Source organism: Coccinella septempunctata, chromosome 7 (genome assembly GCF_907165205.1).
Source record: "Coccinella septempunctata chromosome 7, icCocSept1.1, whole genome shotgun sequence".
Classification (NCBI taxonomy): domain Eukaryota; kingdom Metazoa; phylum Arthropoda; class Insecta; order Coleoptera; family Coccinellidae; genus Coccinella; species Coccinella septempunctata.
Genome location: NC_058195.1, coordinates 27,780,094 through 27,799,166, shown reverse-complemented (window position 1 = coordinate 27,799,166; position 19,073 = coordinate 27,780,094). Strand labels below are relative to the sequence as shown.

The window sequence follows — 19,073 nt, the reverse complement described above, 5'->3', positions numbered from 1 at the left end:
AAACATGAAAAAAATTTTTCAAATGTTTGTAACTCCTAAACGAAAACGAATCGGACCTATGTTCATAGGAAAAAAAATGGTCAAAAGAAGCACATCTACCTTCTGTTTGTCATAGAGCTTGTAGAACACCCTCTATAACCCGTACGAATGTCATTGTCTTCAAGTCGAGAAAAATCAAAAATAAGCATATAAGGAAGAAGCAAATATAAAAACCATTGTTTGGTATCAACCATTCACAAGGAAAGTATGTAGTATAATCTTTAAGTCCACCTAACCTTAGATTAAGTGGTCACAATTCATATTTTTCACTGTGAATATCGACTGTTTACTTGCACTGTAGTAAAAAATTGACTGAGGTAGAAGTGTAGTAGAGGCTACATAATGGCATAGAATTCAACTAGATGGCATTTTTCATGAGTCCGTAATCGGAAGGGATCATCTTTCCCCTACTAAGCAACTGACGTAGTAAAGTATTCATTATAGACTAACTTTGTAAGAAAACTAAATACATATAAAATAATAATCACCGATGTGCCTCACTATAACTTATTTCGTCGCACGAGTCGCCACTGATTGTGAATCAGAGATGTCATATTTTCAGGATTGGATATCAATCGGAGGATCAGAAATCACGATGGAATATTCCTCCATATTAGGAAGCAGCTAGTGGATTTAATACATCATTACCCCTTTTTCCATACGATGTGAAGTGACAGATTTTCGCTCCGCCACAAAAAGGAATTTCTTCACCGATACTTTCATAATAGGACCTGACATTCGAAATACTTTGAAAGAAAACCGTTATATTATCATAGGGGGGATTTACCGATTGATATTACGTAATTGTTCTCCACCGACCAGTCCCATATTTGTAGCGGAAACCGTATATGTCTTTGGTTTTCAGAATTCATATACAGGGTGGACCAAAAGTCCGTTTACTTTTTAAACAATGATAAAAACAAAACTAGATAAATGCTGCAAAATCTGTTTATTTATTATTAAAAAAGACAAGTAGGGATTTTATTTTTTGAATATTACATCATCCATATGTGACCCTTGTCCCTCACGACACGGTTGCAACCTGGAGCGAAAATTTTCTCAGACGAAGCACACTTCCACTTAAATGGACACGTGAACCGGCAAAATTGCAGGTACTGGAGTGACACTAATCCTAAATTGAAGCATCAAAATCCCCTGCATTCGCCCAAAGTTACTGTATGGGCAGCTTTGTCAGCAAGAGGGATTATTGGTCCATATTTTTACGAAGATCAAAAAGAACATGCTGTTACAGTGAACACAGAGCGGTATATAGCCATGCTACGGAACTTTTTTACTCCAACGCTACAGAATTTTAATGGTTTTAATCAACGCTCATGGTTTCAACAAGATGGGGCCACATGATGACTCATTGATTGCAGTTCGTGAAATTTTTGATCAAAAAGTGATATCAAAAAGAGGTGACGTTAACTGGCCACCTCGTGGTCCAGATTTATCCCCAATGAATTTTTTTCTTTGGGGATACCTTAAAAATAAAGTTTTTGACACCAACCCAGCGTCTCTTGAAGAATTAAAGGAACGCTTCAGCGAAGAAATCCAAAACATTTCAGAAAACACCTGCAAGGCCGTGATAGAAAATTTTCGCTCCAGGTTGCAACAGTGTCGTGAGGGACAATGGTCACATATGGATGATGTAATATTCAAAAAATAAAATCCCTACTTGCGTTTTTTAATAATAAATAAACAGATTTTGCAGCATTTATCTAGTTTTGTTTTTATCATTGTTTAAAAAGTAAACGGACTTTTGGTCCACCCTGTATTTTAGAATTCTTTCCGTTCAACCGTACTTTTTCTGACTCGAGAGAGGTCTTTCAACTTTTTCAGTTTTTCCTTCTCTTCGGTTGTTTCTGTCTTCGAGCCGGCTGATTGACCGAACAATTGTGCATCCAATGGAGAGATGAGTTACCCATAGTGGGGCAAATTTTCCGAGGAGAGAGGTACTTCTTCGACGCCCGGCGCTGAAGGTCAAGAACGAGTGAATTGAGATCGAGGTGCCGAGAAAAGTGCTGAAGGTGTTTTTACCGTTAGTGGGATTTACGACGAGTTTGAAAGTTTAACGCAAGTCACTTGTAGCATTATTATTCCTTACGAAGTGCATACCTTAGGGGGTATCTTCGCTATTTTTCGCTTTCTTTAGTCCGTTGGACTGGCTGAAAATACCTACCTATCGTTTAAACTTGATCTAGTTATTGTATGCTGTGTAGTGCCGGCTCTTGCGTCCGTTCGACCGCCGTTGGGTCCCCGGAGGACTTGGGGTTAATACCGTATTTTTGGTGCTTATTTTGTTAATATATTGCTGACTTCCGACGGTCTATTCCCATCGTACTCCTCTGGAGTGACCGTACATAATTTAACCGCATTTACCGTCTATTTCAACCGTATTTTCCTGGGGTGAATGTATTGAATCAGCCGCCCCACAGCGACCAGTTCGCCGGTTGACATCAGCATTTGTTATTATTATATAGTACATTTCTGTATAAAATTAAATCCAGTAGGAATAAAGAACTGAACGTTCATTTTGTTGCAAGTTTTTTTTGCCAGTGAGAGTCTGATCCCTAAATCAGTTAGAGCTAGATTTTCGTCAGAAGGGTACTCTTTTTGAACGATTAAAAACCATCAGGAGGCAGAGACCAAGAAAACGCTACCACCCTAGTTTTCACAGCTAACCTTTTCCACTGATTATTTAAGTCTACCTGGACTCTCTAATTCTTTAGAGGTTCTGTGAGAGACGTGGGGTCACTGGCGACCCAGCAAAGGTAAGGAGCGTCCAGGGTAAGAAAAGAGCCCATCACAATGCCAAGGAAATATGGCCACACAACGACATTTTATGTATTGTCCTCAAATAAAAACGCTCGAAAAAGTCATTCAAAATAGGAAGTAGATATTTGAGCATAGAAGAACTACTCCAAGCCAAGCACTGACCAGAGGGAACGCTTCTTAGACCACTTCGGGACGAAAGAAGGGAATTTTCCTCCTAGACGTCGATTTTATGCTGGCCATTCGGATAAATTCAAGTGTAATTGTTATTATCAAAATGTGAGGGGTTTAGAACAAAACTAGGTGAACTTGCGATCTCAATCTTAAGCGTAAATTTCGATGTAATTTTACTTAAAGAAACTTGACTTCTGACTTCAATTGGATCAATTGGATCTTCGTTGGATCTAATTTTCGCTCAGCCTTCCAAGATTAAGGTCGAATCGGCATTTTGACATGTGATTTATATAATCCATCTTTATATTTGTGTTTCTAGTGAAGAGATTCCAGATCTTTATTCATTCTACGATTTCAAAAATGCTGACTATGACGGTCTAATGATATATTTAGAGGGTATCGACTGATCACCTCTCCTGGGTGGCAAAGAAGTTGAAGGCTGTACCGATTTCTTTATGAGGTTCTTTTAAACGAAATGAAGTCATATGTTCCCGAAAAGATTATAAAAAAATACAATTTTCCATGTTGGTTTTCGAAAGAGTTAAAGAAAATGATATCCGAGAAAAGACAAGTTCATAAAAGGTATAAACAGGTTGGCGATGCCGGAGACTATTTGTTGTTCAAAAAGCTTATAGATAGATGCAGGGTGGAGACTGACTTATGCTACAGAAAATACATAGATTCGATCGAAGCTGAAATTTCCAGTAATCCTAGGTATTTTGGGAGTTCATTAATGATCGTGAGAGCCATAAGGGAGTCCCTAAAACCATGTTCTACAAAGAGAAAACTGCAAACAACAACATTACTACAGCAGAACTTTTCAGAGAATATTTTTCAGCTATTTACAAAGGGCCGAGTGTTGATAGTAATCGAATGGTATACTATGATCGAACAATTGATATTCAGCGTTGTTGTTTCTCTGAACAGAAAGTCCTGGAACTGTTGCAGTCGTTACCTGAAAAAAGCGATTATGGACCTGACAAGTTGTCAGCTTTATTGTTAAGAAGGTGTTGCTCAGTTTTGTCAAAACCCTTATGTCGCCTGTTCAATATATCTGTTAGTACAGGTAAATACCCAAAGATTTGGAAATCTAGTTTTATCACTCCAGTATTCAAATTGGGCGACGTTAGTGATATAATGAACTATAGGCCAGTAACAAAGAGTTCTTATATCCCAAAAACGCTCGATATAATCATTACAAACAAGATAACTCCCATTCTCAGACGAATTTTTAATGATAAACAATATGGATTTATTGCTGGTAGATCAGTATCAACGAATCTTTTATGTTATATAGATATCATTCTATCAGCAATGAAAGACAAATTACAGATTGATGCGAATTACACTGACTTCGCAAAGGCCTTTGATAGGGTTCCTCACTGGCTACTAATCATCAAGCTCAGGGCACTAGTTATTGGATCACCACTGCTAGACTGGTTCTCAGATCGTCTGAAAGGAGGGGTACAATACGTTTGAATTTCGGACGTCTGTTCTGATGGTATTGATGTAGGTTCAGGAGTCCCATAGGGTCATAATGTATTATATGAATGTGTCTCTATGGTTGTGTATCGCTTAGATCTATGTTCATGTCAATGTCAATCAATAATAGAATGGCCGCTAGTGAAGCCACGCTTGTATTGTTGTTGCTGAATAGAAACTAGACTTAATCCTTTAGTTTTATTAATGTACCCTTGCATCATACATGGTGTCAGGTGTTCAGGTGTGTATTTCTGTAAAAAGTACGTGAATGAACGAATAGTCTGCTTGAAAGACGAACGACTAGACGAGAATGGAGTCATTCTTTAGATCACCAGAACCGCTGCTTCTAGACGGCAATATATCAGAAAACTGGAAGAGGTTTGAACAAAAATTTAATGTTTTTCTTGAAGCCACTGGATTAAAAGACTCGCCAGAACCGAAGAAAATAGCTGTATTCTTAAACTTGGTGGGAGATGATGGATTGGAGCTGCACAACAGTTTCACCTACAGCGAAGCTGAAAGTAAATCTTTAAGTATGATAATGCTCAAATTTTCAGAATACTGTTCCCCAAAAACAAATGAAATCTTTGAGCGCTATAAGTTCAATAGTATTTATCAAAAGGAAGGTCAAGCGTTCGACAGCTTCCTCACTGACCTGAGAAAAGCAGTAAAGACCACAGGATACAAAGAACAGAATGAAATGATAAGAGACAGGATAGTAATGGGAATTCATGACAAAACCACGCAAGAAAGACTGCTACGAGAATCAAAATTAACACTGACGAAGGCAATTGAATTTTGCCGAACTGTGGAAGTAAGCAAACAACAGTCGAAAACATTGCAAGAAGGTGGTGCAGATGTTCATTTAGATGCTGTAAAGCACAAGAAGCCAAATATGTGCAAATATTGTGGTTACAAACACGATTTTAAGAAAAAGTGTCCAGCATTTGGAAAAACGTGTGCTAGTTGCCAAGGAAGAAATCATTTTGCGTCTGTTTGCAAAAGCAGAACAAAGAACCACAACAATAAAGGAGACGAAGGAAGTTCAAGAAAGAAGAAAGTTGATGAGCTACAGAAACAAAACGATGAACCAGACAAGGATGGGACAGATGCTGACAGTAGTGAGTTCTATGTTGATTCTGTGAAATCAATTGGTGCAGTGGGTGCAAATGTAAGAGAACAAACAGTATGGAAAAAGAAACTTATTGTTGAAGATAAAGAAATTGAATTTAAATTAGACACTGGAGCTGAAGTGAGTATTCTTCCTGCATATGCTGTTAAATCTTGCAACTTATCTAGAATAAAACCTACAGATGTAACCTTGGTAGCATATGGTAGTGAAAAATTTAAGATCAAACCTGTTGGAGAAATTTCTTTAACTTGTAGATGTAATGGTAGGAATGCTATCATCAATTTTATTGTAGTAGATTGTAAAAATCAAGTTCCATTGTTGGGTTTAACTGGTTGTATAGCTTTGAAATTGATCAAACGTATAGATAATTTAGTGAAGAACATTGATCTCAAAGTACATGGGAGCAAGACAATTTTTAGATCACTTGAGAATATTAAGCTAATGTATCCACAGGTATTTGAAGGCCTTGGTAGATTTCCGAATGAGTATCATATCAGTTTGAAAGAGGATGCAGTACCTCATATTTCTGCAATTAGACGAGTTCCTCAAACTCTTAGAGAAAAACTTAAAACTAAACTTGATCAAATGTGTGAATTAGGAGTAATTAGAAAAGTTGATAAACCAACAGCATTTTTACATCCTTTAGTAATAGTAGAAAAACCTAATGGTGATTTAAGATTGTGTCTTGATCCCAAAAGCTTAAATGAAAGTATTAAACGAGAACATTTTCTCATACCATCTCTTGAAGAAATAACTTACAAGTTGAGTAACAAAAAATATTTCACCGTTCTTGATATGAAAGATGGGTATTGGCAAATTGCTCTGGATGACGCAAGCTGTGACTTATGCACCTTTGGTACGCCCTTCGGAAGATTTCAATTCACAAGATTAGCTTTTGGTATTAATTCTGCGCCAGAGGCTTTTCAAAAGAAAAATTATGAAGTTTTTGGTGATATTGAAGGTGTAGGATTATATTTTGATGACCTCATTATAACAGGTGAAACAGAGGGAGAACATGATAAAAATTTAAAAGAAGTTCTTGATCGAGCAATTAAATGCAATTTGAAGTTTAATTTTTCAAAAATTCAGTTCAAAAAAGAAAGTGTCAGATATATGGGTCAGATTTTTTCAAAAAGTGGAATTTCTACCAACAAGAGTTATACAGATGCTATTATTAAAATGCCATGTCCCCAAAACAAAACTGAATTATTAAGATTTTTGGGAATGGTCAAATATGTTAGTAAATTTATACCGAACATGTCAATAATAAGTGCTCCTCTGAGAAATTTAACCAGAAATGATGTATACTGGCAATGGTCAACAACACATCAAGAAGCAGTTGACAATCTAAAAAAATTATTGGTTAATGCACCTGTATTATCTTTCTTTGATCCTGAAAAGTCTATAGAAATTGAAACAGATAGTTCAAAAGATGGGTTAGGGGCCTGTCTTATTCAAGATGGTCATCCTATCGCATTCGCTTCAAGAAGTTTGGCAAAGAATGAAATAAAATTCAGCCAAATTGAAAAAGAATGTCTTGCAATACTATTTGCTGTACAGAAATTTCATTTTTTCATATATGGTTTACCAGTGTTGGTCAATAGTGATCATAAACCACTCGAATCAATATTTAAAAAGGAGTTATCGTCAGCAACTCCAAGAATTCAGAGAATGAGATTAAAGTTACTGAGATACAATATTACGGTCAGATATAAACCAGGTAAATATTTGTATGTAGCTGATACTCTATCAAGAGCTTTTCTAAATGATCGAGAGAACAATTCCGGTGAAGAGATTGATTTTGCAGTGCATTGTCTAATAAAAAATCTTCCAATATCGGACAAACGTAAAATTCAGATTGCTGAGGAAAGTGAAAAAGATCCAGTGCTACAGCAAGTAAAATTATTCATTGATACTTGTTGGCCTGATCAGAAAAATATAAAAGGTGATCTAAAATATTTTTATAAAGTCAAAGAAGATCTTATTGTTGAAAGCAATTTAATACTATTCAAAAATAGATTAGTGCTTCCGTCACAAATGAAAACTGAAATGCTACAATTGCTTCATCAAGGACATTTTGGAATAGAAAAAACAAAAGCCTTAGCAAGAAGCATATTTTATTGGCCAAGACAAGCGAAAGATATAGAAATGTTTGTGAAGTCGTGTAAGATTTGTGAAAAATTCGCTCGTAAAAATCCAAAACAGCCCTTGTTACAATATCCGTTACCGCAAAGACCCTGGGAACGTGTAGGTACTGATATATTTACGTATGGTAACCAAAGTTATCTGGTACTATTTGATGCATACTCAAATTGGTTGGAAATATTGCCAATAACTGATAAAAGCGCTCATGCTGCTATCAAAGTGATGAGACCTATATTTGCAAGGTTTGGTTCCCCAGAGTTTTTGGTGGCAGATAATGTACCATTTAATAGTTGGCAGTTCAGAAATTTTGCTGATTCCTGGAACTTCAAAATACTGTTCAGAAGTCCACATTTTGCCCGCTCAAACGGTTTAGCAGAAAAGGCTGTATCAATTGCGAAAAATATTCTTAAAAAAACGGAAGGTAAAGATAGTATAGAGGGTATTGATAGCGCTCTGTTGACTTATAGAAATGCTCCACTCAAATATATGGACTACTCCCCAGCGCAATTATTGTTTAGCCGTAGGTGCAAAACAAAGGTGCCTATTTCTGACAGGTTGCTGCATCCTGAGTTGTGTAAAAATGTTTTTGAAAAATTAAAGAAAAAGAGGGAAATTAATCTTTTCAATTTCAATAAAAATTGTGGTAAAGATTTGCCTCCAATTGATAGACATGCTGATGTTACTGTTTATAATCATCATCATAAGACATGGGAACCAGGAATTGTAATAAATAAACATGAGGCTCCTAGGTCTTACATAATTGAGGATAAGTTTGGAAATAGCATAAGACGAAATCGTCATGATATAAGGCTATCTAATAACCCTTACATGGCACAACATACTCAGGATTTCACTGATGTCTTAAATGAAAATTTGCCCAATCAAGAGCCTTGTAAAACAGCAAGTTGTTCTAATCATTCATCAGTAAATAACAATTTGAGTTTTGATGTATCATTTGATACTAGTGTTGGGTTACCTAGTAATAGTGATAATACTTTAAGAGTTACCCGTTCAGGTCGTACTGTTAAAAGACCTGATAGACTTAATCTTTAAAAGGGGAGATGTATTATATGAATGTGTCTCTATGGTTGTGTATCGCTTAGATCTATGTTCATGTCAATGTCAATCAATAATAGAATGGCCGCTAGTGAAGCCACGCTTGTATTGTTGTTGCTGAATAGAAACTAGACTTAATCCTTTAGTTTTATTAATGTACCCTTGCATCATACACATAACAGTCTCGAGTGAGATTTTGACAAGAGCAGGCGTGCTATAGTGCTTCATAGTGCTATGAAAGTGAAAGAGGAAGAGAAAGTCGAAGTGAAAGTGCCCACTAGCAAAGCTACGGAATATTTGATTCCGTCTGTGAAGTTTGTGTAGGTTCTATATTTGTTATCGGAATTTTAATTCGTTAAAATTTTCAAAGTTGTTCATCTACCAGAGCCCAGGTCTTGACTCTTGATCGTTCGTACTGCAGAAAACATCAGGTGAGCTTATTTTTCAAATCTTTTTCCTGATTTTTTCTCATAGCGTAGAAAACTTTTGGCTTTATATAATAGTTTTATATTAGACTATTTCAGTGAAGATTCCTGAATATTGTATTATTTTCAAATTGTTTGATATTTTGAGAAATCTGAGTATAAAACCATGTCGGAAACCTCAGATAATGAGGGTTCCTATATGGAAGCGACAGATACTGAAGAATTCAGCGACGGCGAAGACGAGGAGCTTGTAAAGCTCAGGGAAGAGAATGGGCAGTTGAGAGCTCAAATTGTCAAACTGACCGAAACTGTGTCACAGTTGGTCGGTGAGATGCGCCTCTTGAGAGAGGAAATGATCCGAAATAATATGACGAAATTCCCCACTTACGCCACAATTACAAAACCGGTAGCGGGTTTCCCTTAAAGGAATTGTTTCACAACCCGAAACAAGAAAATATGATGCAACGCTGGTTGCGAAGGCACCAAACGCGCCCCCAACTAAACGCGCGCGAAAAGAAAGCTCCTCTTCTGATGAGGAGACCGTCAAGAAAACAACGGGAGTGCCTAAAAGGGATTTTATCCCTTTCACGTTGATGGGTATATCAGATTTGGTAGAGATCTCAAAAGCTCTCTATACCAAGAAATTCAGCTATAACCGGGCTACTGTAGTGAAAGACGGATCAAGATTATAGACACAACTGTAGATGACAGAAAAATAACTGAATTCTTCGACCAACTTGGAAAGGAGTATTTCACATACCAGATGGAAGAGGAAAAAAAAATTTACGCCGTCATAATGCATCTTCCAATAGACGCAGATCTGGAATTGATAAAAAATGACCTGAGATTCCAGGGAATCGATGATGCTGAGGTGTCTAAAATGACATCAAACAAAACGAAAAAGCTGATACCATTATATCTGGTTAAAACACAAAAGAAGGAGATATTCGACATCCAACGACTCTACAACCTTTGTATTACAGTCGAACCAAAAAAGAAGGCAGAAAGTCCAAGCCAATGCTTCAGATGCCAAAGGTACGGACACGCACAAAATAAATGCTCCTTCCCGTGGAGATGTGTGAAGAGTTCGGGAAACCATAGCAGCAAAGATTGTGAACTCACCAGGAAAGGTGAAGAAAGAAACGCTACATGCGTTTTATGTGGTGAAGAAGGCCATCCAGCAAGCTACAGAGGATGTAGCGAATTTCAGCTGGTGACCAGAAAGAAGAGAGCCGGCCAAAAGCAGACAGAACAGAGAAAACCGTCGAATAAAGCAATACCTGCACGAAAAGTTCAGGAAACTATAAAAACTAAACCTGCAGAACAGGAAAAGAAGAAAGAAACTTCGAAGCTTATGCAGAAGAAAGAGGAACAAAAGAAGACTCAATTAAAACCGACTGTAAATAGTCAACCACAAAAAAGGAAAAATATCTGAACCAGCCGATGATCTAGATATTTTCACGGAAAAATGTTCAAGAAGATAATGTTGAAATTTTAAAGAGAAATGGAGAAAAACTCCAAGCATTATTCAGTAAACTGAATTAATGGACTTTACGGTTATCAGGAAGAAATCCCTCAAGATAATCTCGTGGAACATAAACGGGATCAACACTCGGAAAGCCGAGATAGAAGAAACAATATCAGAGAGACAACCTGATATTATAGACCTACAGGAAACAAGAATAAACCGGAACAGACGAATGAATTTCATGAATAATGAAACACATCGATATGACAGAACTACAAACACCGGTGGAGGGGTAGCAATATTGGTGAGAACAGATCTGAAACACTACTTCAAAAGCAGATCCGACGAAACACAAGGAGAAACAGAAACAGTGACGATTGTTGCCGAATTAAATCGTCAAAGAGTCGAAATTACCTCGACATACTAGCCACCGTGAAACAATTTATTGGTAGAAGAGATAAATAACATGTTGGAAGGAACAAACCCGAAAATCTGCATCGGAGATTTCAACTGTATATCCCCATTATGGAACAGCAGAACAGAGAATAGAAATGGCAAAAAACTCAAGGATTTCGCCGAAAAACAAAATGCCATAGTGATTGGACCAGAGTTACCGACATATCTTGCTTTTGGTATAGGAATACCAGATGTAATAGATATCGCCATATTGAAAAATATAACTCAAGAATTCTCGATTGAAATTTTGGAAGATGTAACCTCAAGCAACAACCCCGTGGAATTGACAATTGGAGAAGAACCAAGAGAAAAACTGATGGAAATAAGAGAATATATCAATTGGGCTAAATAGAGCCATTTAATAATGGCGATACGCCTAGAGAAGTAAAAGATCTTATACGAGAAAATCGAAGACTCAGAAGAATATATCGGATGAATAAAAATGATCTGAATAGAAGGAACCTCAACCGCCATAGCCAAGTTCTGAAAAATGCCCTGAAAGATCTAAGAACAAGCAGATGGAACAAAAGGGTTCAAGAACTGAATACAATCGATCATTCTGCATGGAGAATGCAAAAAAGCCTACGAGGAGAAAAGACTGAAATTCCACCCCTACACGGAGAAAGGGGAATGGCGTATACCAATACTGATAAGGCAGATGCATTGGCGGACTCGATCGAACGAGAATCGAGAATAAATTACAGGATAGACGACGATAATGAAGATTTGGAAGAACTGGTTGAAGAAAATGATGAAGAAATGGATGAATCACCAGCGGCTGCTGAAATAGACAAGCCAACATCGCCAAATGAAATCAGGGAAATAATTAGAAGTTTGAAGAAGAGGAAAGCGATAAAATAAGGAATTTTATGTTATGTTATGCTATACCTAGAAAAGGTATAGCCGCTCTAACAAATATCGCGAATGGAATTATGAGGACAGAACACTTCCCAGAAAAATGGAAAACAGAGGAAGTCATAGTATTCAATGAACCATTCAAAAAGGCGTTAGGAAAAGTAGTAGAAAGAATTATCGCCACGAGGCTAAATGAGGAAACCGAAGATCTGAAACTAATACCACCAGAACTGTTTGGATTCAGAAGAGAGCATTCAATAGAGCAACAATTATTAAGGCTCACAGAATACATTACAGAGGGATTTCCAAATAAACAAGCTATAGGTCTTGTTTTACTAGACGTCGCCAGAGCATTCGACAGAGTATGGCATGAAGGATTAATATATAAGATGAGATGTGCTGGATATTCGATCAAAATATGCAAGTTGATCAGGAATTATCACAAAAATAGAAGATTTTACGTGGAAGTGGGAAGAGAATGCTCCTCAACAAGAGATATAGAGGCTGGAGTACCCCAAGGATCAGTACTTGGGCCACTTCTGTACAACATATACATCCACGATATTCCGAAAAATCCAAGAACCATGCTAACGTTATATGCTGACGACACAGGTATAGCAACTCGACACCGAAACCCAGAAGTAATAGAACGAGTTCTACAAGAAACGAATGACGAAACAAATGACTGGTGCATAAAGTGGAAAATCAAGCTCAATGGACAAAAGAGCCAAGCAATATTACTACAGAAGAGAAAACTGCGACCCACAACGAAACTGGAAGTTGACGGCGAAGAAATCGACTGGAAAAATGAAGCCAAATATTTAGGAATAACGCTTGACAAAGGACTTACTTGGAAAAGTCATATCAAACAAGCAATCGACAAAACGAAAGCAGCGATGAATAGACTCTACCCTCTGATAGGAAGAAGAAGCCACATGTCTAGCGAGACAAAATTGAAGATAATCAAAGCCGTTGCTTTCGCGGCAAAGAGCCATATCAAAAGAATTCAGGCCACTAAAAACAAGCTGCTTCGATGTGCAATAGATGCACCTTGGTTTGTCAGGAATAGACAGATTTATAGGAAGCTAAAATGTGAAACCATAACGGAACTTATGAACAGAAAAGCAGAGAAATTATTCGAAACAGCGAAAAACCATCCGAATCAAGAACTCAGAAGACAAGTGGACTACGACCCAGAGGAAGACAAGAGGAGAATGCGAATTTACCGAAGGAGACCAATAGATCAATTAAAAAGAGATTAAAATAACAACAGAAACTTATTGAAAAATTCAATAAAGTGTTAATTCAATAGATCATAAACACATAAATCCCAGCACGATAATGTGCGAGACGAAAACCGACTGAGATATAAACGGTTTATAGGCAAATGCCCGGAACCAATATTCAAGAAGCAGTTAAAGGTTTTTAGTGGGTCTCGATCTCAGGAGAGTGAGAATCCCCACACTTGTTCCCCCTCAGGAGAGGGTGGTTCGTCTGACTCGCAGATTTTCCCCCTGCTACACCAAAAAATAAAAAAGTCCCACAGGGTTCACCGATATTACCGCTTTTATTTGTATGCTTTATTAATGACATCAAAGATGTCATAATATACTGTTTTTTTCTACTATTCGCTGATGATTTAAAGTTGTTTCGGGTTACCAGATCCTCACAGGATTGTCTGTTATCAAAGCGCGATCTGGACAATATTGTTGAATGGTGTTCTAAAAATGACATGGAACTCAATGTTGTTAAATGTCAGACTATGAGGTTTTATAGAAACCCGTTTAAAAGATGTTTAAGTGGTAAGAGATCTCGGAGTCCTGCTGGACGTAAATTTGAACTCTACCGATCATATAGACAATGTTTCTGCCTACAATAGAAATCGTATACATTGCCCATGTAAGAAACATCCTGGAATATTCCTGTGTAGTTTGATCACCTTTTTATAGAGGTTATATGCAAAGCATTGAGAGAGTACCAAATGAATTTTTGAAATGGATAGGATATGAATGGGGTCACAATCATTCGTGATAGTTTATCTGTCACTTTTCTCGAAACGAGGCGTCGAAATTTTGATGTAATGTTGATTTATAAAATTATACATAATTTCATCGATTGTCCTTATCTTCTGGAAAATATTGGAATTAATGTTCCTCAGAGAAACCTTAGAGCCTGGGATATGTTCAGAATTAAGTTCAATAGAACAAGTTATTTAATGAACAACTCCCTTGATAGAGCATTACGTGATGCTGGTTCGGTGCATATAGATTTGTTTCAAGTTACACTTTTTCAATTAAAGAAAACACTTAAAGAAACACTTCAAAGGAAGTGTTTCACTAGTTTGATTTAGTTTGTAAGCATTCTGCTGGTTAGGGGAATATTTTCGCTTATTTATCCTTTTGATAGAATTTCTGTTATTTTCAATATATATTTTATTTTATAATATTTGTAAAATGGCAAGTCCGTTTATGATTAAATAAAAAAAGAAACATTTAAGTTCTTAGAAAATGTAGGATGCAAATTATCTGATGCTGACGCCTGCCGATTCATCGGAAAACGGACATGCTTTTGTTAGCTTTGTATGTTGTTGATGGACTACTAGTTGGCAGGTAGGTATATATAATTACATAATCCTAACCCTCATTAACTTAAATTAGACTTTTGTTTGTTTCCTATTTGAATCTACATATAGCCATACAATATTAATATTACGCAATAGTGCATCTGCATCCTTATCTCTTTTAAGATAACCCAATATTATAAATATCAATTCATTCAGGATGCAAGAGGAGAATTAATTCAGAAGTCAATCAGTTACTCAGCTTGTCTCATTACATAGAGTAGTCTCTAGTCATCGTTGTAAATTTCCAGAATAAAGTTTGTGTTTTTAAAAACGGAATTTTTATCGTAAAAAATATAATTATATAAAAACGGCATCCTACTTTCTTGGACTCAAAATTCAGAAAGAATTGAACGGTACGTTCAAGTGAATCTATCTTCTTATAATAAAAAAATTGTAGAGATACTTGAGACTGCAAACCAGTAAAAACTTCAATATTGTAAGGAGATATTTTCAATTAGTGAATGGAGGTGATGAATTGAATGAAAACTTTTCTTATCAAGAATCAGGTGGCGCTTTTATGTACTAGGCCAGACATAGCTTACGCCTTAAATTTTGTCAGGTTGAACTGGGTTGAATCTTGAATCTCGGCTTGAACCTCGGCTTGAACCTGATCTGTACAAACGGGTCTCATTAGTCTTAGCTAAAAACCATGAGAAAGAGTCTTCAGAATGCAGAACATGGAGGAGAAGGTGAAACAGGGCACTCGGACATCTGGTGTTTTATGCATGTATGCTGGCGGATCTATATTTTGGCCTAGTCAACGTCCAACATCTGTTTCAATTTCTACAACAAAGGTAGAAAAAGTTGCTGGTAGGAACATGGAATATTCAAGGAAAGTACTCAGTTTTTGGGTCAGTTCCAACATCGATGGAACATAACGAAGCTGCTATTAGGCTAAGCCAAAATCCAGAATTCCAGAGATTCACTAAACATTTCTTTGTGCGTAAATTTTTCCAAGATGGTAAAAAAAGTTTCAACAGAAGACCAATTGGACAACTTAATGACAACACCTCTATTCAAACCTAGACTGCAAATACTCAAATAAAATGGGATTAACTTTTAGGTAATTAGCTTATTTTGGTTCTATGATGATTATTTCTCGATTGATATCGAAATACATAGAACTAATCATTAAAAAAAGGAGTCAATCAAATATCGTGATAGTTATTCCTTTATTCCCGAAAAAAACTTTCTTCAACAGGTGACACTTTTCACATCTGAAGCGAAAAAATGAATTCGTGTGAAGGGTTTCGAAAGAAACAATTTCGTCGTGTTACGAGGGCAACAAAAACTTTTTACTTTCCTGGAAAAGACTTGTAAACAGAGAAGAAATGACTCAACCCTTGGGTCAAAGAAGGAAAATATAGAATGAGAAGTGGAAGTATTCACGAAGAATATCATTTGTGCCCAATTCAATCATTTGAACGCAAGCAAGCCTACAGCTGTGTACGGAACCCTTTCCTCCTTTCCATTACTGGCATGTAGGCGAAAACAAGGAGTATCCGGCGTCCGCACTTCGGTTTGAATGAAGCATTGCGTTCTGTTTTCAGTGGAGTGGGAATAGTGTGCGCGCAACGATTTGACGTCTAGCACATGCGTCAATGATGTCGTCAAGTATTGCAGCGGAACAAAGTGAAAAATGGATCATTATCCCGAATGAAAAAACAGCCTAATGAAGAATTGTAATTTTTGAGAAAACGATTTATAAACTGAAAACTCACCTGACTTTCGCTCTGATCCAAATTCACAGACAAACTGAATATCAAAAACAAGAGCGGGGCAGCTAAGAGCACGTGTTCACTCTAGGAGAATCGAAATGAAAGAATGAATGAATGATGTATTAATTGATTAGGTTTTCTTGGAAGTCTCCCAATTTTGTCCGTGACCTCAGGAACGAATATCAAAGAAGACCTTCTCGTCAGAAACATTCGATCTTGGCAAAGTGTGATGTGGCAACCTCATCGCCGAGGGACTCTGACCAACAACACCGAGGTTGCGTTCATAAAATTACTCTGGGCAAGCTCTGAGTAAGTTCTTATTACTCGAAGCGTTCACAAACTTACTTTTAGTTCCTAAGAGAATGCTCTCTGAGCATGCTCATACTCATACTCTACTCTCGGAGTAAGTTTGTGAACGCAACCCGAGAGTACAAGGACTCTCTGCTCTGACGTATGTAGAGCGACGTCACAAATAACATGCTTACTTTTCCAGTGGTTTTTTACTTCTTCATGCGCAGGAGCGTTAGGGTTTTTCTCTCCTGATTTAGGAGGAGTTTAGTTCAACGAGATTAATTTGAGTGCTATTTTTGAGTAGGTATTGGTGTATTACCGGAATGTAGGGAAAACTATAAAAATGGAGCTAAGGTACGTGCTTTTGTTTCTGCAGCAAATGCAGGAAGGTCAACTTAATGGTTGAGAGCTATTCATAGGAATTTTTTTCTAAGATCAGCAGTTGAGTGCGGACAAGACACTTTTCGCACTTGGTAGGAAAATAACTATTTTCTGAACGAGATGTAGCTCATAGACCCTACTGATCTTCGATGAAGAAAAATTTTTAGCCACCATTTTTCCCGCACCTTTTGGGAAAGTGATTCTACAACTTGAGATGCATGCGGAAAAAGCTTGAACCCGCACGCTTGTAGAAAAATATAATTACTATTCTACACTCCCATAAGGCTAGCAGAACCACTTTGTACTTTAATTTTTTTTTCGTCCATGATTTTGGGCTAATATAGTTATTTATTTAATTGATTGGTTCATATAATAAAGTCATACGCATCCTGAAAATGTGATATCTAAATAATTGTCGACGTCTCACTTTTATTTTAGCACTCGGTTGGCCATGAAATATTTTTCTCAAGTTTTTGTAACTAGAACGGAGTAAGGTTGGCATTCATGAAATGTCGTTAATATCATAACGCTGTTGTCAAAATTAATATCAATTAATATTACAAAAATGCCGATGAGTGATTTAAAAAGAGAGAAGGCATCAGGGTTTCAGAAAGTGCTGTTTAGAATTCAGGTCCGCTCATTCAAATAACCCTGATATTCTAATATAGATATGTCAATGTAAGTGAATTTATATAATGTTTCATCTGAATCTAAACTACTCATATTTTAGCTGAATTTTTCCACAATCAAAAAGATTGTGAATGAAGAGAATGACAAAGAATTTCCTTGTATAAAGTACAGGAATTTAGATGAATGTCATCGTAGAATAAATTCCAGAAAATTTATTTTTCTATTTATCTATTTTTCATTTGACTTGTCCTATACATAGTAAATGTCGCAAGGGATCAATAAATATATTATTATTATTATATCAAAGTATTAAAAATAAACAGTCATAAATACGAGTTGTCCTGTTAATTGTAGATTCATGTGAAATTTTTGTTTACAGGTTCTTGCCTTGAAACTTCCAATTATTTTGACTTCCATTGATGCAAGATGTTTATTGTGGAAGAATTTAACATTCTTGTAATTATCCGTCAATTCCTTCTAGAGATACCCATACTCTACCACTGCATCATATGCATTTCATCTTCGGTTTGATTTTTTGAAATCTACAACTGATGTAACGTCCTCAACCTTTGGCCAAAGAAGATAACCAACATTAACTCTCCTCAAGCTACTGCATATTATGTGTCAATAATTCAATTTTCTTCCATAGCAAAATTAAAAACTGATTTTTTGCATTTTCTATGCAAATAACTAGATTTGGTATACCTTCTATCAGTTTGTATGAACGTTAATTATGTTCGTCACATATTTTCGACATATTTTCTTACCTCACCAATCGTATTTTATATGTGGAATTTAGAGGTCATAAATCTCGTTCCTTCCCTGCACTCAGCGGCGTTCTTCAGGGCAGTAATTTGACACCCCTACTATTCCTAATTTTTATAAATGATATTGGTGACCAATTGCGCTGTTACTTTTTGTTGTTTGCTGATGACTTCAAGCTTTTCAGGACTATATCATCTTTGAATGACTGTAGGTTACTCCAACAAGATCTGGATCTGCTGGACCAATGGTGCACTGTAAATAAACTACCACTAAATATCAATAAGTGCAAAACCATGACCTACACTCTAAAGAGCACATTGATTGAGCATGTCTACACTATAAGCCAGGTAGTATTGGAAAGAGTGCAGCAGATTAAGGATTTGGGAGTTGAGTTTGACCATAAATTAACATTTCTTCACCATTATAACTCTATCACAACAGCTGCAAAGCGAATGCTTGGCCTCATTTTTAGGGCGTGTCGTGATTTTGAGGATCCTAACAGTTTTACTACCCTCTTCAATTCATTTGTTCGCTCCAGGCTTGAGTATGGATGTATTGTCTGGGGTCCAATATACAACGTTCACATCGCTCGACTGGAATCTGTTCAGAGGCAATTCTTAAAGTTCTTGGCATTTAGGTTGGATGGAGTTTACCCGCC

General features: G+C 36.7%; 1 protein-coding gene across 4 annotated transcripts in view; it reads right to left on the bottom strand.

Moving 5' to 3' along the window:
- LOC123317420 (chitinase-3-like protein 1) overlaps nt 1-19,073 on the bottom strand; it is a 215,351-nt gene that overhangs the window by 88,056 nt on the left and 108,222 nt on the right. The window contains exon 1 of one of the 4 annotated variants that reach the window (XM_044903945.1): nt 16,352-16,503. The exons of the other annotated variants lie outside the window; for them this stretch is intronic. The gene's annotated coding sequence lies outside the window, so the exon portion shown is untranslated. Of the gene's footprint in view, nt 1-16,351; nt 16,504-19,073 lie in introns of those variants that run through there. 4 annotated transcript variants of the gene reach the window in all.